This window comes from Miniopterus schreibersii (assembly GCF_964146895.1).
Source record: "Miniopterus schreibersii genome assembly, chromosome: 9".
In the NCBI taxonomy this organism is placed as follows: Eukaryota; Metazoa; Chordata; class Mammalia; order Chiroptera; family Miniopteridae; genus Miniopterus; species Miniopterus schreibersii.
This window is the reverse complement of record NC_138118.1, coordinates 44437699-44464770: the sequence shown is the minus strand read 5'-3', so window position 1 is coordinate 44464770 and position 27072 is coordinate 44437699. Positions and strand designations below refer to the sequence as shown.

General features: G+C 40.3%; 1 protein-coding gene and 1 pseudogene across 4 annotated transcripts in view; one reads left to right on the top strand and one right to left on the bottom strand.

Moving 5' to 3' along the window:
* Nucleotides 1–27072, top strand: part of LHFPL3 (LHFPL tetraspan subfamily member 3) — a 567539-nt gene that overhangs the window by 512876 nt on the left and 27591 nt on the right. The gene's annotated exons all lie outside the window — the stretch shown is intronic.
* On the bottom strand, nt 19897–23906 carry LOC308562006 (oligosaccharyltransferase complex subunit ostc pseudogene; annotated as a pseudogene). Its single transcript has 2 exons — nt 23879–23906; nt 19897–20312 (listed from the first exon to the last, which is right to left on the bottom strand). The product of its transcript is annotated as an oligosaccharyltransferase complex subunit ostc pseudogene (transcript).

Genomic DNA, 27072 nt, shown 5'->3' with positions numbered 1-27072 from the left:
GGAAAGCAATAGGACCTACTCTTTGGACTTGCTGTAGCCCCACTCTGTGGAGCTTTCACCTTACTGAGGAATCTGCCTGAGCTGGGGTGTAGAGGTCTGGGCAGACTTCAGGGGGTGTCACTGACTAAGTTGTGTGGTTTTGTGGTGGGAGCCATTCCCCCCACTTTCCCATGAACCTGACTGGTGCCTTCTGCTCATGGGAGATCTGCTAGCTCCACTCTCAGGGCTCCCAGCACCCCCGGCAGCCCCCACCATCCCCACCACCAACTCCTGGTGGCCCCACCTTGCTGAGGTCTGGGCAAAATCCAGGATAGACTGAGTTATATGGCTCTGCATCAAGGGCAACTCCCCCCACCTTACCCCAAGACTGACTGGCACCTCCCCCTCACAGGAGATTCACTAGCCCCATCCTCCCACTTCTTAGTGGCCCTGCCCTGTTAAGGCTCTTGGAAGAATCTTGGACAGACTGACCAGTGAAGAGCCCTCCCTTCACACAGCCAAATCTTGGTCTGTTTGGGCCTGAGAAACAATGTTGTACTCACCCTGACAACTCCTTGAGACCCTGCCCCACCACAAAGGTGAGCAAGCACCCAGCGAATTGCAGCTAGACTTGGCTTACTCTGAGACATTAGCTGAATGACCTCAGACCCAGCACTGACACTGAGTTTGAACCTGTATCAATCTGGTGAACACCACTCACCCCTACCTGGTGACTCACTGAGAACCTACCTCATTCAACTTGAGTATCATCAGATGCTCTTTTAGTGACTGAGCTTAACAGGCAATCAACAGATGGAAGCAGGCAGAGGCAGATCTTGGGGTACCTTGGGAATTTTGCTGACTTTCCCCCGGGCTCAGTGCTGGTGTAAGTTGGCCTTGGTGTGCAGCTTGGTCCTGCTCATGCACACCCAGGCCCAGCAGAGACAGCCACAAACTGGGGATCACTTTGTAGCTCCAAACAGGTTGTCCAGTGCCAGTCACAGACAATATCTGACATTGACCTGCACCAGAGTCCTTCCCCAAAGGCCCCAGATCCACCACACCCAGTGACCAGCCTAAAGACAACGTCAGAGCAAGATCCACTTAGCTTCACAAGTGGCATATCCAAAGGGAGATCTCAAAAGGCACCAGATCCTACTGAGGTGAATTCTGCTCCATGTAATCAGCATGTGCACAGCAACTCATACACTGTGGTAAGGGTTGATACTCATAGTCAGCCAGCCTGAGGGCTGACCCCACACACGAATGGGCCAATAGCAAGCAAGACTCAATTGCAACAGGAGGGCCCACATAACCCACACAAAGGACATTCCTGGAGCATCCAGCTCAGGGATCAAGGAAACTGTGCCACGGGGTCCCAGAGGACACCTACTACATAAGGCCACCCTATCAAGCCTGGAAGTCATAGTAGGTTTACCTAATAAATAGAAACAAACCCAAAGAGGCAGTCAAAATGGGGAGACAAAGAAACATGCCCCAAATGAAAGAACAGGAGAAATCTCCAGAAAAAAGGCTAAATGAAATAGAGGTGAGCAATCTATCATATATAGAGTTCAAATAAATGGTTATAAGGATGCTCAAGGAACTAAGTGAAAACTACAACATGAAAAAGGTCATAAAAACCATAAAAAAAAACAGTCAGAAATGAAGAATACAATATATGAAATGAAGAATACACTAGAGAGAATAAACAGTAGATTGGTTGGATGTAGCAGAGAATCAAACCAGCAATTTGGAAGACAAGGTATAACAAAACACCCAATCAAAGCAGCAAAAAGAAATACAATTTTTTAAATGAGGATAGTTTAACGGACCTTTATGACAACATGAAGCATAACAACATCTGCATAATAGGGGTACCAGAAAGAGAAGAGAGACAACAAGGATCAAGAACCTATATGAAGAAATCGTGACTGAAAACTTCCATAACCTGGTGAAGGAAAAAGACACACAAGTCTAGGAAGCTAAGAGAGTTGCAAATAAGTTGAACCCAAGAAGCTCATATCATAATTAAAATGGCAAAGGTTAAAGACAAAGAGAGAATCTTAAAGAGAGAGCAGCAAGAGAAAAGCAGTTAGTTACCTACAGGGAGCTCCCATAATACTGTCAGCTGATTTCTCAACAGAAACATTTCAGGCCAGAAGGAATTGGCATGAAATATTCAAAGTGATGAAAAGCAAGGACCTACAACCAAGACTACTTTACCCAGCAAGGCTATCATTTAAAATTGAAGGAGAAATAAAGAGCTTCCAAGACAAGAAAAAGCTAAAGGAGTTCCTTACCACCAAACCAATATTATAAGAAATGATAAAGGAACTTCTTCAAGAAAACAATGAGATCAAAAAATAAATCAAAAGATACCATGAAACAAATGACAATGAGAACACAACTCAAAATCCATGGGACACAGGGAAAGCAGTCTTAAGAAGGGAATTCATAGCATTACAGACCTACCTCAAGAAACAAGAAAAATCTCAAATAAACAACCTAACTTTACACTTAAAGGAACTAGAAAAAGAACAATAAACAAAGCCCAAAATGAATAGCAGAAAGGAAATAATAAAGATCAGAGCAGAAATAAATGAAATAGAGCCTTTAAAAACAATACAAAGATCAATAAAGCCAAGAGCTGGTTCTTTGAAAAGACTGACAAACCTTTAACCAGACTTATCAAGAAAAAAAGAGAAAGGACCCAAATAAATAAAATAAGAAATGAAAAAGGAATCTGGTCGGTGGCTCAGTGGTTAGAACGTCGGTTCACAGATCGAAGGCTCGGGTGTACAATTCCCGCTAAAGGGCATGTACCTGGGTTTTGGGTTTGCTCCCTGCCCCTATTGGGGCAAGTGTGGGAGGCAACCAGTTGATGTGCCTCTCTCACATCATTTCTCTCTCTCTTTCTCTCTCTCTCCCACTCTCTGAAAAGCAATGGAAAAAATATCCTTGGGTGTGGAATAAAAAATATAACAATAGTATATTTCACAGAACTAGAACAAATATCCCAAAAATTTATATAGGCCTACAAAAGACCCTGAATAGCCACTGTAATCTTGAGAAAGAAAACAAAGTTGGAGGAACTGCACTACCTAATATTAAACTATACTACAAGGCTATAATAATTAAAATAGCATGGTACTGGAATAAAACAAACATATAGATCAATGGAACAGAATAGAGAGCTCAGAAATAAACCCACACCTTTATAGTCAATTAATATTTGACAAGGAGACAAAAACATACAATGAGATAAAGAGAGTCTATTCAACAAATAGTATTTGGAATATTGGACACATATAAAAAAATTTAAAAAAAAGGAAACTAGACCACCTTCTTAAACCATACATAAGAATAAACACAAAATGGATTAAAGACTTAAATGTTAGACTCAAAACCATAAAAATCTGAGAAGAAAACATAGGCAGTAAAATCTCAGACATTTCTCATAGCAATTATTTTTTCTGATATATCTCTTCAGGCAAGGGAAACAAAAGAAAAATAAACAAATAGGACTACATCAAACTAAAATGTTTTTGCACAGCAAAGGAAAACATCAACAAAATGAGAAGACAACCCACTGAATAGGAGAACATATTTGCCAGTGATATATCTGATAAGGAACTATTATCCAAAATCTGTAAAGAACTTATACAACTGAGCTGCCTTTGTGCTTTAAATCTGAGAGCTAAACGTGAATAATGACTGGAAAGATGGTGGTGGACTGAGTGGAAGCTACACTGAAATTCTCCCAGGACCAGACTGAAATTACAACTAAAATAGAAAAAAAACATTCTGAATAATCAACTGCAACTGAAAACGAGCAAGAGAACACCCTCATAACCAAGGAGGAAAAGTAGAGACCACATGGAAACTGTAAGGAAGTGTGGAGGCACAAGAGGGCTGGCTGGGCTCCCACAGGCAGCAACTGAAGGTGCAGAGAGATATCTCAGCTGTGGGGGTTCCCACTGAGGACTCTGGGGCCTAAACCTCAAGCTGGACTTCCTAATCAAGGGCACCAGAACTGAGAAAGGTGCCCACAAAACATCTGGCTGTGAAAAGCAGCTGGGTTTCTGTCTGCCAGGGAGATATGGCTAGAAATGCAGGCACCCTCTTAAAGAGCCAATGCACAAAGTTTCATGTGCAGCCACTCACCTTGGGCTCCAGCAAAGGAAGGGCAGAGTAGACTGGAGCTGTGTGAGGAGAATCTAGAGTTGTACACTCTGGAGATAGAGCTCAGAAGGCACCCCTCTGAATTCCTGTGCTGAGTCATTCCTCCATACTGTAGAGGACGTACTTCACAGGCAGGCATTTACCCTCCAAGCAGATGTTGCCTGAGAGGGAAGCAATTGCCCCACCCTGCTAGAAAACCTCTCTCCCTACCCAGAGGAGTTTCTACAACCTGAGGCTCATTAAGGGAATCAGATTAATCAGCCTGCAGGTAGAGGCAGACTTCAGAGTGCTTTGAGTCTTTGCCTGATCTGTTTCTGGACCTCGGCTTTGGAAAAGCAGACTTTGGTGTGCATCTTGGTCCTGTCCAAATGCACCCAGCCCCAAGAGGGGGGACATCAGGCTGTGGGTTGTTGATAGCTCCAAACAGTGTACTCAAGGCCAGTCACAAACAGCGTCTGACACTGGCCTGCACCAGAGACCATCCAAAAAGACTGAGAGTCCTACCAGGCCTACCTAATACAAAGAAAGAAACCCAAATAGGCAGCCAAAATGGGGAGACAAAAAACAAGCCCCAAATGAAAGAACAAGAGAAGTCTCCAGAAAAATAGCTAAATGAAGTGGAGATAAGCAATCTATCAGATATAGAGTTCAGAATAGTGATTGTAAGGATGTTCAAAAGCATGAAAAAGATATGAAAAATGACCAGTCAGAAATGATGAAAGACATAGCATAAGTAAGGAAAGACATAGCATACTGGAAGGAATAAACAGCAGATTAGAGGAAACTGAGGATCAGATCAGTGAATTAGAAGACAGGGTTAAAAAAATCACTCAGAGATCCAAAAAGAAGAAAAAATTTTAAAAATAGGACAGTCTAAGAAAGCTGTGGGACAACATGAACATAACAATATTAGCATCATAGGAGTACCTGAAGAGGTCAAAAGTAAGCAAGGGTTAGAGAACCTGTTTGAAGAAATAATGGAAGAAAACTTCCCTAACCTGGTCAAGGAAAAAGTCACACAAGTTCAGAAGGCAAGAGAGTCCCAAGCAAGAAGAATCCAAAGAGGTCCACGCCCAGACACATCATAATTAAAATACCAAAAATTTAAGACAAAGAGAAAATCTTAAAGGCAACAAGAGGAAAACAATCCCTTACCTACCAAGGAGCTCCCATAAGGCTGTCAGCTGACTTCTCATTAGAAACTCTACAGGCCAGAAGGGAACAGCATGAAGTATTCAAGGTAATGCAAAGCAAGGATCTGAAACCAAGACTACTCTATCCAGCAAAGCTATCATTCAGAATAGATGGTGAAATAAAGAGTTTCCCAGATTTAAAAAAATAATAAAAAAGGCTAAAGGTGTTTATCACAACCAAACCAGTATTGCAGGAAATGTTAAAGGGACTGCTTAATAAGAAATAGAGAGAGAAACATAAGCATAAGGACTCAAAATGGCAATAAATAAGGACCTATCAAAAACCTTAATGACTTTAAGGGAGAGATCAACAGCAATATAGTGATAGTCATGGACTTGAACACCCCATTGACTTCACTGGATAGGCCTTCCAGACAAAAAGTAAACACAGAAACAGTAACTAAATGGCACACTAGATATTTACAGAACCTTCCACTCCAAATCTGCAGAATATACATTCCTTTCAAGTGCACATGGGTCATTCTCAAAGATTAACCACATGTTAGGACAAAGAAAAGTCTCTACACGTTCAAGAAGATTGAAATCACATCAAGCATCTCAGTTTCCAAGGCCATCTACAGTAAAAACACTCAAAAACATTCAAACACATGGAGGATAAATCACATGTTATTAAACAATGAATGGGTTACCAAGAAGATCAAAAGAGAAATCAAAAACTTCCTGGAAATAAATGAAAATGAACACACAACAACCCAAAATCTATGGGACACAGTGAAAGCAGTCCTAAGAGGGAAATTCATAGCACTGCAGGCCTACCTCAAAAAGCAAGAAAAATTTTTAGTAAATTATCTAACCTTTAATCCTTTTTAAAGGATTAGAAAGCTCCCCTGTGAAGCCATCTGGACCAGGGTTTTGTTTGCTGAGAGGTTTTTTTATTACTGCTTTGATTTCAACAGTTGTTATTAGCTTATTCAGGTTTTCTGATTATTCTTGATTCAATTTTACATGATTTTAGTCATATGTGGAATCTAATAAACAAAATAGACTGAGGAACAAAATAGATCCAAAGAGATAGAAGCATGAACAGACTGATGAATCTCAGAGGGAAGGCAGGGGTAGGGGAGTGGGTGGGGAGAGATTCATCAAAGAAGTTATATGCATATATGCATAACCCATGGACACAGACAATTGTGTGGTGAAGGTCTGGGGGGGGTGGATGTGGGGTGGAGGGGATTAATGGGGAGGAAAGGGGAGAGATCTGTAATACTTTCAACAATAAAGATAAATTTTAAAAAAATAAATATATAACTTATACAACTAAACACCAAAAGAACAAACAATTACATTAATAGGTAAAGGACCTGAATAGACACTTCTCCAAAGAGGATATAAGATTGCCAATAGACATGTGAAAAGATGCTTGACATCACTAATCATCAGAGAAAGGTAAATTAAAACCACAATGACATTTCACCTCACACCTGTCAGAATGGCTACCATCAATAAATCAACAAACAACAAGTGTTGGTGAGCGTGTGAAGAAAACAGAACCCTCATGCTCTATGCATGGGAATGCTGACTGGTGCAGCCACTGTGAAAATCAGTATGGAGTTACAAAAAAAAATTTTAAATGGCCCTTGCTGGTGTAGCTCAGTTGGTTGGAGTGTCATCCTGTGCACCCCAAGGTTGCCGGTTCAATTCCCAGTCAAGGTACATACCTAGGCTGTGGTTCTATCCCCCGTGGGGGTATGCACGAGAGGCAGCCAATCAATGTTTCTCTCATACATTAATGTTTCTCTCTCTCTCTTTCTCCTTTTCCCACTCTCTAAAACATATCCTCAAGTTAGAATTTTAAAATAAAAGTTAAAAATGTAACTGCTTTATAACTCAGTGATTCTACTTCTGGGAATATATCCAAAGAAACCTGAAACACTAATTTGAAAGAATATATGTGCCCCATGTTCATTGCAGCATTATTTCCAGTAGCCGTGATTTGAAAGCAGTCCACATGCCCATTAGTACATGAGTGTTTTAAAAGCTGTGGTACCTTTACACAATGGAATACTACTCGGCTGTACAAAAAAAAAAAAAAAAAAGGGAAATCTTACCTTTTGGGACAGCATGGATGGACCTGAAGAGTATAACGCTCAGTGAAATAAGCCATTCAGAGAAAAACAAGTACCACATGATTTCACTTATATGTGGAATCTAATGTACAAAATAAACTAACAAACAAAATAGATACAGACTTATATAGAGAACAGACTAACAGCTGTCAGAGAAGGGGGGTGTTGTGGGGCTGGGTGGAAAAGGTGAAGGGATTAAGCAAAGAAAAAATACTCATATACACAGACAACAGGTTACCAGAGGGGAAGGGGAGAGGTAGAAGAAGGTAAAGGGGTAATAAATGGTGATAGAAGGAGGCTTGACTCTCCATGGTGAACACACAATACAGTATATAGATGATGTATTATAACCATTGTCACCCCAATAAATTCAAGAAAAGAACACAGCTTTGCACACTCAACACAGATTGTCTATATTTCCAGCATATTGTAAATGATTTAGGTCATTTATCACCCTCCTGTTTAAAGTCTTGCACCTCGAAAGATAGTAAGTTTGTAGCTCCTCATAGCTTTAGTATGAAAAGAGGGATTATAGCAGATTTAAGTGCAGAAAATGTCATTTCTGTAGCACCGTTTCTCTAACTAAAATTTGTCGGGCTACATTTTAAATGAGATTTTTAAAAAGAGAGGATAGCAACTTAACCTTTCCAGATTAAGGAAACTTTATCTAAACTGGGGCTGCTATGGTTTATAAATTACTCAAAATTACTCTTCATGGGCTCACCATGTAGCCTCCCAAATACACCTTTCTCTTCGCCTTTGTGAACCTCAGTAAGCTCTTTATGCAGGCATGGGAAGCTTAATGCATTTCCTGTGAAATAGTACCATTCTCTTGATCAGCTTATCCCAGCTTTGCAAATTGAAAAAGTGTCATTCCTGGCATCAACAGCCTGTTAAATTGGTTCTGATTAATAATTGAATCTTAAGACCCTTTCAAGGCAGCATTTGCAACAACAGATTAGTGGGGAAGGGAGAGTGATGCCATGTAGCACCATGTCTTGGTGGAAGAGACTGATGACCTTAGCTGCAGGTTAAATGCAGAGACCAAATTCTGGGGGAGTTTAATTTCTTAGAAAAATCATAGAAATACACAGAAATTTCTCCCCTGCAGACTGAATGACCTAGTATTTATTTGCCATTAATATACTTTTAGTGCTGATCTAAACACATTCCTCTTGTACTTGGAGTGTGACTACAAGTCATATTCTGTGGCTAACATTAAACCTTTTTGGATTTTGAATTATTTATAGTGGCAATGTAGAATATTTCTTCCTTTAATCCTGAAGGACAAAATACAATCCTCCTGAAATATCAGACTGAGAAACAGATAGGCTCCTAGCTTAACAATTCAAAAGAACAGTCCTTCCTGATTATTTGCAGGTATATCGTGCGCCCAAATAACTCTAGATCTTTATGGCACATCCTTTAAGCATGTACAACACCAGAACTTACATGAGCCCAGATTCTCCCAGCTCAGTCTATGACTGAAGGTAATTTTAATCCTATTATCCTTTTACCCACTGGAGAGAGAAGAAGAAAACTTAAAAGTAAAGGAACAAAGATTCTTGCTTTTAGATGGGCACCCATCACATTTTTAAGTTTCTCAATGGAGCCTTTTAGGCTGACCTACAGTGTTGCATCAGAACCATCTGGGAGATGAGAACAGAACTGTGTGGAGAAGGTGGAGAGTGGATCTGGAGGGACAATCAGAAAATATCAAAATGCTTTATAAACTTTAGTCTTTTTCCTCAGTCTTCCCAGTTGCATTTTTCTCATCACAAAATGCTGAGTTGTAAATTAGAAAATTTTTAGCCACTCTTCTACCTTTTCAAAGAGCTTCAATTCAAAGGGCATTCATTGTTTTATTTGATCTCCATACCACTTTATTAGGTAAACTAGGCAAGTGGTATTATACTGAGGCTTAAGAGATTAAATTACTTTTCAAAGATAATAGAGGATCCAAGGCTATAGCCCACATTCATTAGATTTGTGACATATCCCAGATATACAGATGCTGAAAAGGTCATTTGAAGATGAACCCTTTGAGTAAACTAATGGATTGTAAACATTATCCTCACCTAGCCATTTTCATCAGGCAGAAAGTTGCAACTCCAAAAAATGATTTGACTCCACTTATTATAAAGAATATATGTGTGTATAGTATATATGTATAATGTATAATAAAGGATATATACAAAAACACATATATTATTAATAAAAGAGAAAGAAAATCAGAGCCGGTGAATGGAGCCCAATTCAAATATGCTAATTTTAAAAGTTACTCTAGGGGCTGTGGCTGAGTATCATATTGGATTCTGAGCTTCTTGGCATCAGTAAGTTATACAATTATTATCAGAAAAGAAGCAACATACTATTTTTACAGGAGAAAAAAAGGCAAATATTCCTTGGGGGGGGGGGGAACTCTATAAAGATTTCTTGTGGAGGAACCTTCCTTGTATGTAAGACACTGCATGACATAGTGGACAGTGTCCTTGACAACAGTTTTATAACTAATAAAAAATGAGTGTTTTTTCCATGGCTGTTTCTTGAAATGAGGGCATAACATTGAAGTACATCTCAGAGAAAGTAATTCTGGGAGGAGTAAAGATAACAGTCCAGGCATAAAGTTTCCTGGTGTTCTACCAGTGTCAGTGGTGGACCTTAGAGAACCTGAGGGAAGAGGAGAGAGTCCTTCCCTTTGAGATCATCTCCCTTATAGCATTTCTGTCAGATAGGCTTTTGATTGGCAGATATCTCTCCATCAAGGTCTGCAGTGAGTGCTCCAGTTAGACACTGCTGGCTGAGGGGATTCGTGGGCTTTGTGGAACAGATCAGCAGGCTGAGCTGACAATGGATCTTAACAGCATTGTGATTTCTCATTCATGGAGCCTCCAGTTCCTGACAGGCAGCAGGATAGAACTTGCTCAGGCATGCGCTGCAGCACTGCCTCTCCTGCTGTCTCCCAGTGATTTGTTTTCAACTATCAAGGAGTAAAAGGACACAAGCTGACTCAGGGATAGGAAATATTCTCCAGGTTTCACCTCCTTGGAGCTTAAACCTCAAATACAACTTCCCCAAATGTCATACAGTCTGCCAGGTAGAAGAATCTGCTGCTCACCTTTTGCAGGGAGTTACAGAGCAGGACTAGTTAGAATCCCCTATCCCTGAACTTTAGTGCAGGTGAAATGAGATGAAAATGGACTTCAGGAGTGGACTTGAAAGTAACTAATGTAGCAACTACCACCTAATGCCACCTCCAGGCACCAAACACATTAAAACATAACCTCTAAAAAATCAAAAATAAAAGAGGTGAAATAACAACTGGCCCAACAGAAATACAAAGGATTGTAAGAAAATACTATGAACTATATGCCACCAAGCTGGACAACCTGGATGAAATGGACAAATTCCTAGAAAAATACAACCTTCCAAAACTCAATCAGGAAGAGTCAGAAAACCTGAATAGGCTGATAACTGCTGAGGAAGTTGAAGCAGTAATCAAAGGGCTCCCAGCACACAAAATCCCTGGCCTGGATGGCTTCACAGGGGAGTTTTACCAAACATTCAACGAAGAATTAACACCTACCCTCCTCAAACTATTCCAAAAAATCCAAGAGGAAGGAACACTTCCAAACTCTTTTTACGAGGCCAGCATTAGCCTAATTCCAAAAGCACATAAAGACACTACAAAGAAAGAAAATTACAGGCCAATATTCCTGATGAACATAGATGTTAAAATCCTCAACAAAATATTAGCAAATCAGATCTAGCAATATATTAAAAAGATCATACACCATAACCAAGTGGGGTTTATTCCAAGGATGCAAGGCTGGTACAATATTTGCAAATCAATAAACATGATACATCATATAAACAAATTGAAAGACAAAAATCACATGATCATATCAATAGATGGAGAACAAGTATTCAATAAAATCCAACACCCATTTTTGATAAAAACTCTCAGCAAATGGGAATAGAGGGATCATACCTCAACTTAATAAAGGCCATATATGACAAATCTACAGCCAACATCATACTCAATGAGCAAAAGCTAAAATCATTTCCCCTAAGAACAGGAACAAGAAAGGGCCACTTTCATGACTCTTATTCAACATAATACTGGAAGTCTTAGCCACAGCGATCAGACAAGAAGAAACATAAAAGGCATCCAAACTGGAAAGGAGGAAGTAAAACCGTCATTATTTGCAGATGACATGATATTGTATTATAGAAAAATCCTAAAGACTCCACCAAAAATAGATTAGATTTAATAAATGAAGGTAGCAGGATACAAAATTAACACCCAGAAATCAATGGCATTTTTGTACACCAATAATGAACTCTCAGAAAGAGAAACTAAAAAAAAAATACCATTTACCATTGCAACTAAAAAAATAAGATTAGGAATAAACTTAACCAAAGATGTTAAAGGCCTGTACTCAGAAAACTACAGGATACTGAAAATAGAAATAGAGAAAGATATAAACAAATGGGAAAATTTACCATGTTCATGGATTGGAAGACTTAACATCATGAAAATGTCCATACTACCCAGAGCAATCTATAAATTCAATACAATCCCTATTAAAATACCAACAGCATATTTCACAGATCTAGAACAAACATTTTGAAAATTTATATGGAACCAAATAACACCCAAATAGCCACAGCAATCTTGAGAAAGAAGAACAAAGTTGGAGGGATCACAATACCAGATAGCAAGTTATACTACAAAGCCACTGTAATCAAAACAGCCTCGCCCAGCCCGGTGTGGCTCAGCGGTTGAGCGTCGACCTAGGATCCAGGCGATCGGGGTTTGATTCCCGGTCAGGGCACACACCCGGGTTGTGGGCTCGATCAATGGCTCTCTCATCATTGATGTTTCTATCTCTCTCTCTCCCTGTCCTTTCCTCTCTCTGAAATCAATAAAGATATATTTAAAAAAAACAAAAACATCCTGGTACTGGCACAAGAACAGACATATCGACCAGTGGAACAGAACAGAGAACCCAGAAATTGACCCATGCCATTATGGCTAATTAATATTTGACAAAGGAGGCAAGAGCACACAATGGAGTAAAGAGAGCCTCTTCAATAAATGGTGTTGGGAAAATTGGACAGGAACATGCAAAAAAATGAAACTAGACCACCAATTTACACCATACACAAAAGTAAACTCAAAATGGATAAAAGACTTAAATGTAAGACGTGAAACCATAAAAATCCTAGAAGAAAACATAGGCAGCAAACTCTCAGACACCGCTTGTAGCAATATGTTGCTGATACATCTCCTAGGGCAAGAGAAACAAAGGAGAAAATAAACAAATGGTACTACATCAAAATAAAAACCTTCTGCACAGCAAAAGAAACCATCAACAAAATGAAAAGGGAGCCCACTGTATGGGAGAACATATTTGCCAACAACACATCTGATAAAGGGTTAATATCCAAAATATATAAAGAACTCATACAACTTAACAAAAGGAAGACAAACAATCCAATTAAAAAATGGGCAAAGGACCTAAATAGACACTTCTCCAAAGAGGACATACAGATGGCCAAGAGACATGAAAAAATGTTCAATATCGCTCATCATCAGAGAGATACAAATTAAACCACAATGAGGTATCATTTCACACCTGTCAGAATGGCTACCATCAACAAATCAATAAATGACACTGCTGGTGAGGATGTGGAGAAAGGGGAACCCTGGTGCACTGCTGGTGGGAATGCAGACTGGTGCATTCACTATGGAAAATAATATGGAGGTTCCTCAAAAAATTAAAAATGGAGCTGCCTTTTGACCCAGTGATCCCACTTCTAGGAATATATCCTTAGAATCCTGAAACACTAATCAGAAAGAACTTGTGTCCCCCTATGTTCATAGCAGCACAATTTATGTAGCTAAGATCGGGAAACATCCCAAGTGCCCATCAGCAGATGATTGGATAAAAAAGCTGTGGGACATTTATGCAGAGGAATAATATGCATCTGTAAAGAAGAAGGATCTCTTATCCTTTGGGACAGCGTGGATGGACCTGGAGAATATTATGCTAAGTAAAATAAGCCAGGCAGAGAAAGACAAACATCACATGATCTCACATATATCTGGAATCTAAAGAACATCATAAACTGATGAACAAAATAGATTCAGTGACATAGAAGCATGGAACAGACTGACGAATCCCAGAGGGAAGGTGGGGGTGGGTGGGTGGGGAGAGATTAACCTAAGAATTTACAAGCATAAATGCATAATCCATGGAAACAGACAATAGTGTGGTAAAGGCCTGGGGCAGGAAGTGGGTGCAGGGTGGAAGGGGTCAATGGCGAAAAAAGGGGACATCTGTAATATTTTCAACAATAAAGATAAGTTTAAAAAAAGGAAAAATAACACTGTAAAGAGGAAAGTTTAAGCTTCCAAGAGAGAGAATTTTTATTTCTCCACAACATACTAGATGTCAGAAGACACACAAAAAAACAAAAAAAAAAAACCCATAACCTCTGATCTTCCTTACTTGCCATTCAGGTAGGCAGTATTATCTCCATTTTGTTTCTCAGATTAGAAAATAAGGTTCTGAGACAATAAGCAATTGGCCAGGTCACACACTAATAGAGCTACATTTGATTTCAGCTTTCTTTGACTCACACAGGGCTCACATTGCCACTCCCCTCAAGGCAGCGGGAGGCATGGTGCTTTAGCCTCTGTGATTTGGAGAACAACAGGTCTGGGCTCCCTGGCTGCCTGTGTATATGAACTTCTGGTCTTGCCTGAGTCCCAGGCCCCTGACTGGGGACTGGGTACAACTGCCCCTAGCCCCTACATAACCCAAAACTGGACAGATTTTGATCCCCTGCACCTTGGGGCCAGTTTTTCATGGAGCTTTATCCACATCTCTCATTGGCCTTCACAACAGCCTGGAAGTCGGGAGGGCCAGATAGATAAAACTCTTTATAGGAGAGTCAAAGCAGTAAACCTATCTCAAACACACACACCTAGCGCCCTGCCCAGATCAGAACTGGGACAAGAGCCCAGCTTCTTGGAGTGCACAGTTCCAAGAGAACATGTGTGGGAAGATGTTGTGTAGGTAAAAAACTGGGTGTCTGTCAACAACTGTATGCTCTCTCAGATGTAGACAGCATAGCCCAATTACACAGAGCTGGAGTGATGCTCTGTTAAGTGTCCAGCATATCTGGCTTAGTGGTTTTTTCTAATTAAAGCCCATGACCCACCCCCAAAAGAAATTAACAATAAAAATGGCTCTCTGTTATTGATTCCAGATTATATTTTGTGTTGTTTTCCTTGACCTCCATTTGACCTATCTCTCTTCATCTCAAAATCCTGTAAAGTGAACAATGCAAAACTGATGAGTAGAGGTTGGACATATTTTGATTTATTGTTATGGGTGTATTGAATTTTATTTGGGCCAAACATAATTGACTATGCTGCCTACATTTTTAAAGAGCGTCTGCTAATACCTGTGGTCCCTGACCAATTACAAATGAAGCAGCACAGTTAAAACCTCTGTTTCAGAGATATCAAAGGCTATCCAAAATACAAGTGCTGATTTTTAGGGTCTTATATTAGCTCCTCTTCTGTTGGGATCTGCTTAGCAAAAATCCTGAGTTGCCCCAGGGCGGCTTGTGTTCAGGATGAAAAGGCACAGCTAGAAAGGCAACTAGCATTTGCTGAATGCTTACTGCATGCCAGGCACTTTCCTTCAATTATCATCATTTAGTTCTACCACAATGCTAAGGGGTAGGACTTACTGTCCTTATTGAAGAGGTGACAACACAGACTACTCACACAGTGAACCACTGGCTGGGTCAGAATTTAAACCCATTTCTCTCTGATTACAAAGCCCACTTTCTCTTCCTTCGGCCATGTTCCTCACTCCATTTCATCCCTGGGAGAATAAGGCAGTGAACTCCATAAAATTAAGACCAGTCATTCATGATAGGCAAGCAGCCCTGGAAAGGAAGTCTCTCATATTTTGCTGAGCAGGTCTCATCCTGATGCAGGCAGATGCATTTCTCAGGAGGGAAAATAAATCTCCATTTTTTAACTTAGTATTATTCTTAGTTTTAGCCTGATCCTTTTTCTTACAGTCCCATCTTCATCTTTCTTCACAGCCTTTATCATTCTTCTCACCTCCAAAATCACTTCTCAACTTCCCTTTTTCCCTCTTAGCTGATTTCTTGCCCAGTTAAGAAATGGTGGATGGGGTTTCATTTAGCTAATTATCCCTCACATGTATTGAATCACCTACTACACACCAAGGAGAGACAAGAAAAGCAACCATGAAGTACTGGTTGCTCCTCAATACAGAGGAAGAATTAGTTGAGTAGACCTCCAGGGGTTAGGAAAGCTTCCAAAAATAGTTTCCTCATCCAGGATAACCCACCCTAACACCAACAGAATCTTTTAAAAATAAAACAACTGGCCTGTCTAGCTCGGTTGGGCGTCATCCATGCACTGATTCCCAGTCAGGGCACATGCCTAGGTTGTATGTTCATTCCCCAGTAGAGCATGTAGGGGGCAGCCAATCAATGGATCACTCTCACATCGATCTCCCTCTCCCTTCCTCTCTCTCTAAAATCAATTTTTTAAAAAGCCTCACCATCACTCTTTGGATGTGCTTACGTTCATTCAAGAGAGACAGTATGTGCAATGTTCAAGATCACAAACTCTGGAGCTGCCAGACTGCCTATGATAAAACCCCAGGTCCACCATCTGCTAGCTATAGGACCTCAGACAGCCTATGCAACCTCTCCACACCTCCCCTTCTCCATCCATAAAATGAGGATAATAATAGTGCCTGCCTCTTGGATTGTTGTGATGTACATGTTAATGAAGGCCTAGATCTTTGTATGGCGCAGAGTTAGCACTGTATCATTGTCAACTGTTATTCTTCTTCACGCAATAACAAACATTTGTGGAGCCCCCTCTGTGTAAAAGTCCATGCAAGAGACAGGACTGAAAACCAAGAAGCAACATAGGCTGATAGATGATGGCATGGAGTTTGGTGTCAAGTGCAAATCCCACCTCAGCCACTACCAACCTTGTGACCACAAACAAGTTACTTATGCTCTCCAAGCCTACCTGCACTTATGTAAAATGAGAATAGTGATATCTGTCTCACAGTGCAAAGATTACAGGTGAACACATTAGAAGGCTCTTAGCACAGAGCCGGTCTCATGCATGGCAAGGGCAGATACACGGCAATGCTGCTGTTATTGTGGACACTGCTGCAGGTCAAAGAAACAGACACCGTGGAGCTTTCAGCCAGGTAGAAAAGCCAACTCTACCACCCCTAAGGTGGGGTGCCTTGTGACAGCAGGAACTTCACAGGAGACTGAAGGCCCAGTTTATATATTGAGGAAAGATGCTCTGGGTAGTTTTCTCATGGTCTCTGACTTTCCCCAGATGCCCACCCGAGGCAGATCCAAATTGTAATGTAGGATCTGGGCATCTGGAGAACCCAAAGTCTACCTGTGTGACAGAGGTACAGCATCCTCAAACACGTTCTAAAGAGAAGGAAAGGATCTTAACTGCGACATCTTTTCCTCACCTGACTGAGGAATGGGTAGGCACTCTGTAGACAGTGTAGATGTATGAGTCCTGAGAGGTCCCAGGTTCAATGTGGGACTGGAGCAAATAATAGCACTTGACTGAGAGTCAGCCTAATCGGCCCCAAATACTTGACAAGCATGTTTTAATTCCTTTATTAGTCAGTGTAGGTTGAAGCAGTGGGCTGCTTAAACTTTTCAAAAAAAGACAGAGAACATGTGTGTACATAAATGTCTGTCAGGTTTATTTGGTGCTCAACTCATCTTCCTCAAAGGAATGTGTAAAATATGTTGTTATTAACATTATTATAAAAGAAAAACAGTGGTAGAAAATCCTATTAAGGAAAAAAATGAAACCAGCCTCGCCAGTGTGGTTCAGTGGTTGAGCACCAACCCATGCACCAAGAGGTCACGGTTGGATTGCTGGTCAGGGCACATGCCAGGGTTTGGTGCTTGATCCCCAGCAGGGGCTGTGCAGAGGCAGCCAATGGATGTTGATGTGTCCATGTTTCTCTCTCTCTCCCTCTCCTTCCTTTCTCTCTAAAATCAATAAAAACATATTTTTTTAAAAACTGAAAGCAGTATGTTAATTTTTTAAATTATGATTTTTAACAATATATGAATGTGTTCATACACCCACACACACATTTTATTTACTTTTCTGTGTATTTCCAAAGGGATTTTGGGTGCTAACAGCAAACTGCCTTTGCACTCCGTTCTCCTTCACAGAGCAGATCTCAGAATGGGATGCAAGGCCCCTGGCAAAATACTGGTACACTCATTTTACAAATCTAGTCCCAGTTATCCTCAGCATGTAAGGTCCAATAGTGCTTTTGTGGGGACAGTGGTTGGGGAGGAGGATGGGTGAGCAGTTAAGCCAGCATTTGGATATCCCTAAAGAAAGCTGGCCAGAGGTCTTCCCTCACAGACGTGAGCACTGATGAGGTGAGCCAGGAAATTTGTGATAGGACTCCTAGAAATGCCATCCAGATGTAGCTGGCAGCTGCTCTAATCTCATTTCTCTAATTCTCTTTATTATTAGAATGTTCAAAATATTAACCTCACTCTGTATATTAAATTAATTTGGACAAATCACCATTGATGCCAATTAACTGTACTGAAGAGCATTCCCTCCTAATACTGCAATTCACAATTGCATATAATTGCAATCTAATTTATTTGCTTGAATTAATATTTGACTTATATAAAAAGAGATGGGAGAAATTTTTCAGGAGTGTCTTTCTGCTGACAATGTTTTAGTGCCTAAAGGAAGGCTTTTTACACTAAAGTAATTCTTTCCTAAATTCAAATGAGTTGGGTTTCAAGAGGCTCTCAGAGTCACGATACATACATGTTTATTCAGGCCCATTCATTGCACCTAATCCCACATTAAAACTCTGTAGTTTGATGGTTCTTGCAGAGAATAATTTTACATGAATTACTGTCTCTTTTTATAAGGTGAAATACTCATTACCCATATACAGAGCAGGTCTAGGCACAATTGTTCAGTCAAAATTTGTCTCTGATGCCCTTCCATGATCCTTTCTTGGACTGCCTTGTCAGTGCCTCACTCCAGCCCACCAGCTAAGCCAGCTCTGCATTCCCTGGCCTGAGTCCTTCAAAATTTACTATTCCTGAGCCTTGGCAAGTCATGAGAGCCCATCTTGGGGGATTGACTCTTGGTAAAATATTATCTGACTGATAATAGCTCTCAGATAATCCCAGATAATATAGCTCATTTTAACCAAGACCTCCAAAGCCTTAGGCATATTTAATGGTGATGGGAATGTTGCTTGTTAGTAGCAGATAAAGGAGATTTTTTTTTCAGACCTCAAAAAGCCTTTTAGAATTCTTTAAATTACCTGATAAACAAAACCATTACAACTCCACACCCACAATAAAGAGACGCTGGAGGATCCCCAGTTTAGTCGGCTACTGATTAAATCTTTATTTCAAATATTTACCAGTCACCACTGTGTGTCCCACACTGCACCAAAGGCTACACAGAGACAGAGGAAGACTGTATTTACAAAACATCCCTTTCCCACTCTCCCTAGAATCAATTGTTTTAACATTTGGGGAATACTAAATTCAAGAGGTTTCTTAGACAATCCACCAAAAGGGGAAAATATTTGCAAATTATATACCTGATAAGGGACTTATTTTCAAAATATATAAAGAACTCTTAAAACTCAGTAATAAAAAGACCAGTGACCTAATTAAAAACTGGACAAAAAAGTTCTTTTTTTTTTCTCATTAGAAAAAGTATTTATTTCTGCTCCTTTCATACACCATAATGTTCAGGAAACAATCTTACATATGCACCTGAAATAATGTACTGTCATACACTCTGTTTAAGGACAAAGTACCATAGGTAAAGCTGATCAGGTGTCCAGAGTTCTCAGCTTATGGAATCTTGTTTCCCGATTTTACATTAATTTCTGGAAGTCAGAAATGTCATCTCCAAAAAAATGTTAAGAGGGTTTTTGTAAAAAATAATCACTCTATTCAATATTATAGTTGTAGAAGTGGAGTATATTTTCTTTAAAAAATTAAAAACTGAAAAGAAAATGCCACTTAACATCACTGGCAGATCATCATAGGTCAGCAGGAAAAAACACTGTGATAAGCTTATCTTTTTGATACCAAGAAGATGTTCTAGTTCGAACTTTAATATGCTTCCCACATGAAAAAATAAAACTTTAGAAAATAAAAATAAATAAAATATTTTTTCAAATATATGCTTCCCATGTTTTCCACTAGATGCTTCTTTTCTGCTCCTTTTCATCTTCTCCATATTTCATATCAGAGGACTGATATGGATTTTAAAACTTCATTAATAAGAACAAATCCAGTATCCATAGATTTATTCTCAAAAAACACTAACCTATCAGGTAACCCGGCAGTTTCATTCTCATGAATACTCTAGCCATGAAAAAACTCAATAGGATACAGGTTAATCCAATGAATAGAAGAAGAAATCTATTGAGTTTTGGAATATTTGGTGCATTGGATCAGTCTAGGAATGTGAAACATAAACCTCCCATTGTAAACAGGAAGCTGGATGCGAGTCCTTCCATAATATATTGTCCATTTACTCTGTAAGCCAAGAAAGCTACTGGTCTCTGATGTCCATGTTCATCACTCATACAGCCAACCCTTGGAGGTTCAACAATAACATCATAAATTATTCATCCAGTGACGAGAAAGTAAGACACCATTGTCATGCTTGAGGGCACGTGTGCCCAGGTTGGCTTCTTCAGCTTCAGGTGGGGGCACTTGAGCGCTGAGAATGGTACTTAGTACACAGTCCCCATGTTGGTGGTGGCAAGGGCAGCTCTCAGCCTCAAGCCAAGAATTTCAATTGACATTTCTTCAAATGATATACATAAGATATACAAATGGCCAATAAACATATGCAAGATACTTAACATCATTAGTCATTAGGATAATACAAATCAAAACCACAATGGGATACTACTTCCCATCCATTAGGATGGCCATGATCAAAAAGATAGACAGTAGCAACCGATGGTGAAGATATGGAGAAACTGAAACCTTCATATATTGCTGATGGGAATGTAAAATGGTGCAGGTGCTTTGGAAAACAGTTTGGAAATTCTCAAAAAGATAGAGTTACCATATAACCCAGCAATTTTACTGAAAATATATGTCCACAGAGAAACTTACACAAGAATGTTTAGAGCAGCATCATTCATAATAGCCAAAGGGTAGAAACAACTCAAATAACAATCAGCTAAAGAATAAATAAACAAAATGTGGTATATCCATACAATGGAATACTATCCGGCAATAAAAAGGAATGAAGCACTGATTCATGCCACAGCATGGATGAACCTTGAAAACATTATACCACCTAAAAGAAGCCAGTCCCAAAAGACTACATCTGGCAAGACTTCATTTATATGAAATGTCAAGAATAAGCAAATCCAGAGAGACAGAAAAGCAAGTTAGTATTTCCAGGGACTGGAGAGGGGAGAATAGAGAGGTATGGGTTTTTATGGTGATGAAAATATTCTGGTAGCACAATTCTATTAATATGCTAAACAATCCATTGTACACTTTAAGAGGTATTTTATAGTATGTGAATTACATCTCAATAACACTATTATTTTAATTAAATGTTTCTCTCCCATAGGATAGTGAGCTGTAAATTTCCAAGATAGGGGTATGGTTTATGTTGTATTTAGGGTAACTGTCCTCATTTGCTTGGGACAGAGCATTCCTGAAGACACAACTCTCAGTGGTAAAACCAGGAAAGTTCTAGAAAAGCCATGCAATATTGAGGATATACTTATAAGAATAAACCATTCAATGTTTATCTATAATTTAACTAGTCATTCTATATTTTTTTGCTAAACCTGGCAAGCCTAGTTTTACAAGATGATCCAGTTCACCTAAATCAAGTTGAAACAGAGTTAAGAATTAAGATTAAAAAGCAAAGAGGGACCACAGGAGTTTGAATTTAGAAAAAGAGCTCCCAGCATTTTATAACCATGGCCAAGACTACTACAAAATAGTTTTGTAGAACCCTCTTTTCACAACCTTCTGACTAAAGTTCTCTCATTCCCCAGGTCTATAGCAAGGGGCTCATTTCCAAGACTCTTAAAAAATGATATTAACAAATGGCTACATGCAGTACTGTGTTTTCTTAAAGGTACTTCATCTCAGGTGAAGCTTAAATTAAGCTTCCTCCTGGCAGCTGAGTGCATGATGAATTGTATTATAAGTCTATTTTTAGTACACTAGTGCTTTGGCAGGCAGGCTGTTAAAAATAGAAGCAGAGTTAGCAGGGTATAGAAGCGGGGAGCTTTTTCTTACTGATTACTGAAAATGAAGCCACTTCTCTGAGCCTAAATAATTGGAGGGAAGATGGGTGCAGCTGTGATCAGGTTAAAAAGCTCTGGATTGTAATTTGGAAATTAGTGTGTCATGTGTCACTGAGGCAGAAGAGGGATGTAGCTCAAACTCGAGTTCGCTGGAAATCTTCAAATACTGGGAGTAAAGGACTTGTGTGTTTGATTAGGGAAGAGGTGTGGTGTTTTAAGAATCATTTACGTATGTATCTGTCACTGGAAGCTACAACGCTGTTGATTGTTCTCAGTGGTTTCTCAAGCACACCAGGTTAGCAGCCACCAGGGAGCACCAAATCAGCCAGTCCCAGAGGAATGTGTGCAGTCACAGAGTGAGTTATTGACACTCCTGAGCACCTACCGGGCAATCATCACAGCCTTCCCTTTAAGCTTCTATTCCTGGACTATGTCTTTCAGCAATGCAACACAGCAGTTGAGCACGTGGATTTGAAGTCATCCAGACAAGGGTTCCAGATCTGACTCTCCCACTGTAATTCACAAACAGAGATTATAATAAATTACCTCCATAAGAGGCAGGTGGTAAAAATTAAATGAGATAATGTCTGGTGTTCAGTTTCTCAGTACACCCTGGAAGTGGTAGTGTGGGTTCAGGCACTAACAACATCACAGAGAAGGCATTAGCTTCCTTCTATTCCCTTCTATTCTGCAATCTCTTCCTCCTTCCTCTCTCCTTTCTCAGGGACACCATGAGCCCTCCTTCATTCACTGTCAGTTCAAAGGTCTTCATTCTGGCAGCTTGCCAGGCATGTTCTCCACAGAAATGACCTATGACCCCAAAGTTCTGGTCAGTCCTCTTTACCCCAGGATTCTCCTTGTTTGGTTCATTAGCCACCTGCATCAGAATCATTTGGACCTATGAAGTCGGAAGTTTTGGGAATGGAACCATAAAATCTGCATTTTAATGAGTTTCCTACATGAACTTAGGATGCATGATAAAAATTTAGAATCTCTGCCAAATTTTAGTGAATTGTTTTTTGTTTCATTTTGGTTTTTTAATGGAGAGAGAATATACTACAAATTGGTCTCAACCAGCTGTTAGGAGGGAAACTAGCTGATTATCTGATTAAAATAATTCACCCTGAACTGTAAAGAACAAATAAACTCCCCTTTTAGGAGAATTTACATTTTGACATTTTGCAGACCTTAATGAATTTCCAATTAGTGAAACGTGTGGGATGGATGTTTAAAGAAAAACCGACCTTGCCTGTGGCCAGTGCTCAGGGGAAGTCTTTATATGGGCATCAAAGGAAGAGTGTGTGACTTAGCACCTCATTCCTCCTGACCCCACCACCTGAAATTCAGCCCAATCCTGCTGACTGGTGGAGAGGAGGGAGAGAAGTGGAAGGCAAAGGAGGAAGAATGGGACATTTAGGGAAGGTTAACAGAAGAGTGAGGCAGGGGGGAAGGGAAGAGGGGAAGGAAGGAGAAGCCTCTCAAATATCCCCATTTGCATAGCATTCGGAGCTCCAGGCTTGTCCCAGTAGAGAATAGACTGATGGGAAAGGGCCCAGCTGCTATTCTCCCCACTCTATCCCAGATACCATCACAATGGGGACTTCTATTTTATTTGCTATGCAGTTTAGTTTTTAATATGAAGCAGCAAGGGGGAAGTAGCCCCTTGCTCTTCTTTGCTGCTCCCAGACCACTTCTCCCTCTACTAAAGGTAAGTGCAGCGCAGGCCCAGTCCTTGGGCTTCCCCCTTTCTGTTTACAGCCCCGAGTGAATTCTTCCAATTTCACAGTTTGAAGTACCAGCTATACAACTGATGACTCCCAAACAGGTCTATTTAGCTCCAATCTCTCCAATGCACTAAAGACCCTTATGTCTAACTACCTATTCTATCTTATCCTCTAGATGTCTAACAGGCAGCTGAAACTTTAACATGTACAAAACTAAACTGATTTTCCTCCAAAATAATCTGTTTCTCCCCCCCCATGTTTCCCATCCCAGTAAATAGCACCCCACTCACCTAAATGGATCACAAACTTCAGAGGCATCCACGAGTCTCTCTCCCTCTCTCTCTCTTTCTCTCTCTTTCTCTCACACACACACACACACACACACACACACACACACACACTTCATCCAACCTATCGCCAAATCCTGCTGGCTCTGCCTTAAGAATGCATCTTGTGCCCACCCAGACATGGCTCAGCGGTTGAGCATGGAGTTGGGATCCAGGCGATCGGAGTTCAATTCCCGGTCAGGGCACATGCCTGGGTTGCAGGCTTGACCCCCAGTCGGGGGATCAATTACTCTCTCATCATTGATGTTTCTCTCTCTCTCTCTCCCTCTCCCCTCTCTGAAATCAATAAAGATATTAAAAAAAAAAAAAAAAAAGAATGCATCTTGAATCTGCCTGCCTTTCCCCACCTCCACCACTACCAGCATCGCCTGGTAGTGTATGAGATAGCATCACTTCTCATCCAGACCCCTTCATTGTCTCAATGGTATCCACTGCTTCCACTTTTACCCCTACAATCTCATTGCCATATGCAGCCACAGCTGAACCTTTTATTACATAATTCTCATCACCTCCCTCCCCTTCAATGAATTCCCACTGCATTAAAAATAAAATCAAGCCCAGCCAGGCGTTGAGTGTCCGGCTCAGCAGTTGAGTGTCAGCCTAGGATCCAGATCTTGATTCAATTCCCAGTCAGGGCACATGCCCGGGTTGCAGGCTCAATCCCCAGTTGGGGGCCTGCAGGAGGGAGCCAATCAATGACTCTTGTCCGTCATTGATGTTTCTATCTCTCTCTCTCTCTCCCTTCCTTTCTCTGAAATCAATAAAGATATATTAAAAAAATTAATAAAGCTTGTGTCTTAGGTTTAAAACAAATAAATAAAAACGTCTACAGGACTTGCCCTATCATTGTTTACCTAGCTTCTATTTCCAGCTCCCCTGATTTCCCTGCTATTTCTTTGCTGTTGCCTCCACCTGGAAGATGGAGATCCCCCAGATATCATGTTCGCTCACTTTATGCAGAGAAACTGTCCCTGACCACCTGCCCCAAATTAGCAACTCTCCTCTTACCCTGATTTCTTTGGTTTTTTTATAGCACTTAAAACTTAAAAAAAAAAGCACACCTATTTTTTTTTGTTTATTGTCTGCCTCCCCATTCAAATGTAAGCCTTATGAGAGCTGGGATTTACTCTCTTTTGTCCACCACTGTATCCCTAGTGCCTAGGACAAGGCCTGATACATCATATATGCACAATTGATATTTGTTGAATTGAAGCAAAACTAAGCAAAAGTGGGAATGTAAGGATGGCTTCTGACAGGTGGTTTCAAGGTTACATCAAAGATTTTATTTATTAGGAGAGTTGGGGCACAGAGTGGAATAACTGGTTCCTCTTTTTCCCCCTTCCTTGTGTTATTTTATGGTGGCTACTCAAAGATAAATCATGTTCCTATTTCATTCCCTATTTCAATAAAAGGTGACTTCTGGAGTTCTGGACCTCCTCTTTGCACTCATAGAAAATCTCTTCTTTATTCCACACTTTAAGCCCTCAAAAATTATATATTCACAATTACTAAAATCACAAACTCAGCTTTTGCCCATTTACTGTACATAAAACAGAGCTAATGAGATTAGGCAATAGGAGGCTTTTCTATTGCAAAATTATATTCATCAAATTCTCCCAGGAACTAAGCTGATTTCTCTCCAAAAGTTAAGCACATTCCAGAAATCACATTAAAACTCTTTCAGGCCTCTGTGGGTCTCAGGGGTCAAGAGAAGGAAAGCCCAAAGAGTAGCTTCACAAAGCAGTTAGTACTCTCAACATTTAACTATGAATGGGAGAGTCTGCTTTGTCACTTTCTTCCTATGTCTTGGTAAGGAAATCCACAATATTTTCTATTTTCATGTCAAAGCTTGTTATACTGACAGCCATTTCCCCATAAATGGCACTCACAAAGATTGGCATCGGCTCCACAGAGCATAGCAAAAAGCAAAAAGTATTCCTTTGTAGGAAATGGCTGAAGTGAAAAGAAGGTGACCATCTAACTTATTCTCTAAGAATATTATTTTAGCTTGGAGTCCCCCATAGGCAAACCCTGAAGCTAGGAATCAAGTGTAAGTAGTTTATTTAGGAAGATATCCCAGGAAACACTGGTAGGGTTGAGAAAGTGAGGCAGGAGAGGGCGGGCAGCCACTACTTGGGTAACCGGAGCTCAATCCTGCCTGAGAACACAGGGAGTCCAGGGGCGAGGGAGGTGATAATTTATACATCAATTTTCATCAGTCATTGACTGAGGACTGCTGGAGACAAGGGCTCTTACTTCCCTGCCACTTCCAGTCTGCCCTGCAGGTAAACAGAGAGGGCTCTGGTGTCCAGAGGAAGTCCTCTAGCAAAAAGATGCAGGGGCAGTAATGGTAAAGCGCAAGGGAAAGTGGCAGAGAACCAGCAGCCTCTGCTGTGAGTATTGACTTTTCCAAAAAGCATTTCCTGAAAAAATGGACGTTATCCCATAAAGTCTTCTGTATGAATAAAGTTTAGCAGAACTATGGAAAGTTTTCAGTGAAAACTGAAACCTTGAAGAGGTATTTGGAAACAGGGCATCTTGGTTCAGGTGGTGGACTGGATCTATTGGTAAGGCTTTCTGGGTTGGATTTGGGTTTTATTTGCGACAACTCTCAACAGCCTGAGAGTCAAACAGGTTACAAAGAAAAGCAGATCTGGTGAACCTCACTGGAGAAAGCTTGGCTTTCATTCTGGAAGCCAGCACTTGCCCGGGGGTGGCCATCAGAAGGGCAGCCACCTGCTGTGGTGCACCCTTCTTCACAGAGCCACTTTGACCACTCTTCCCAAGACAAAGAACTACAGATACATGTACACATACATACAAGGTCACTTGGGGGGCCATAATATTAGAGATACAACATAGATTAATTTTTTTATACTCAGTCATATTTTAAGACACCTCACCCTTCAAACAGTAAACATTCTAATTATATAAAAATAAATAATAAAGAAGTACATACATTCCACAGCAAAGAGATACTGAGGGCCTACCTTGACCCAGCATTCTGCTGGTTCATGGGGATACAGAGATGAAATACCTGGTTCTTAATATTGATGCTCACACAATGCCAGTAGAGAAGATACCCTTGTAAATGGATACATGACACTCCAGTGTCATCATTGCTGTATGTGTGAACA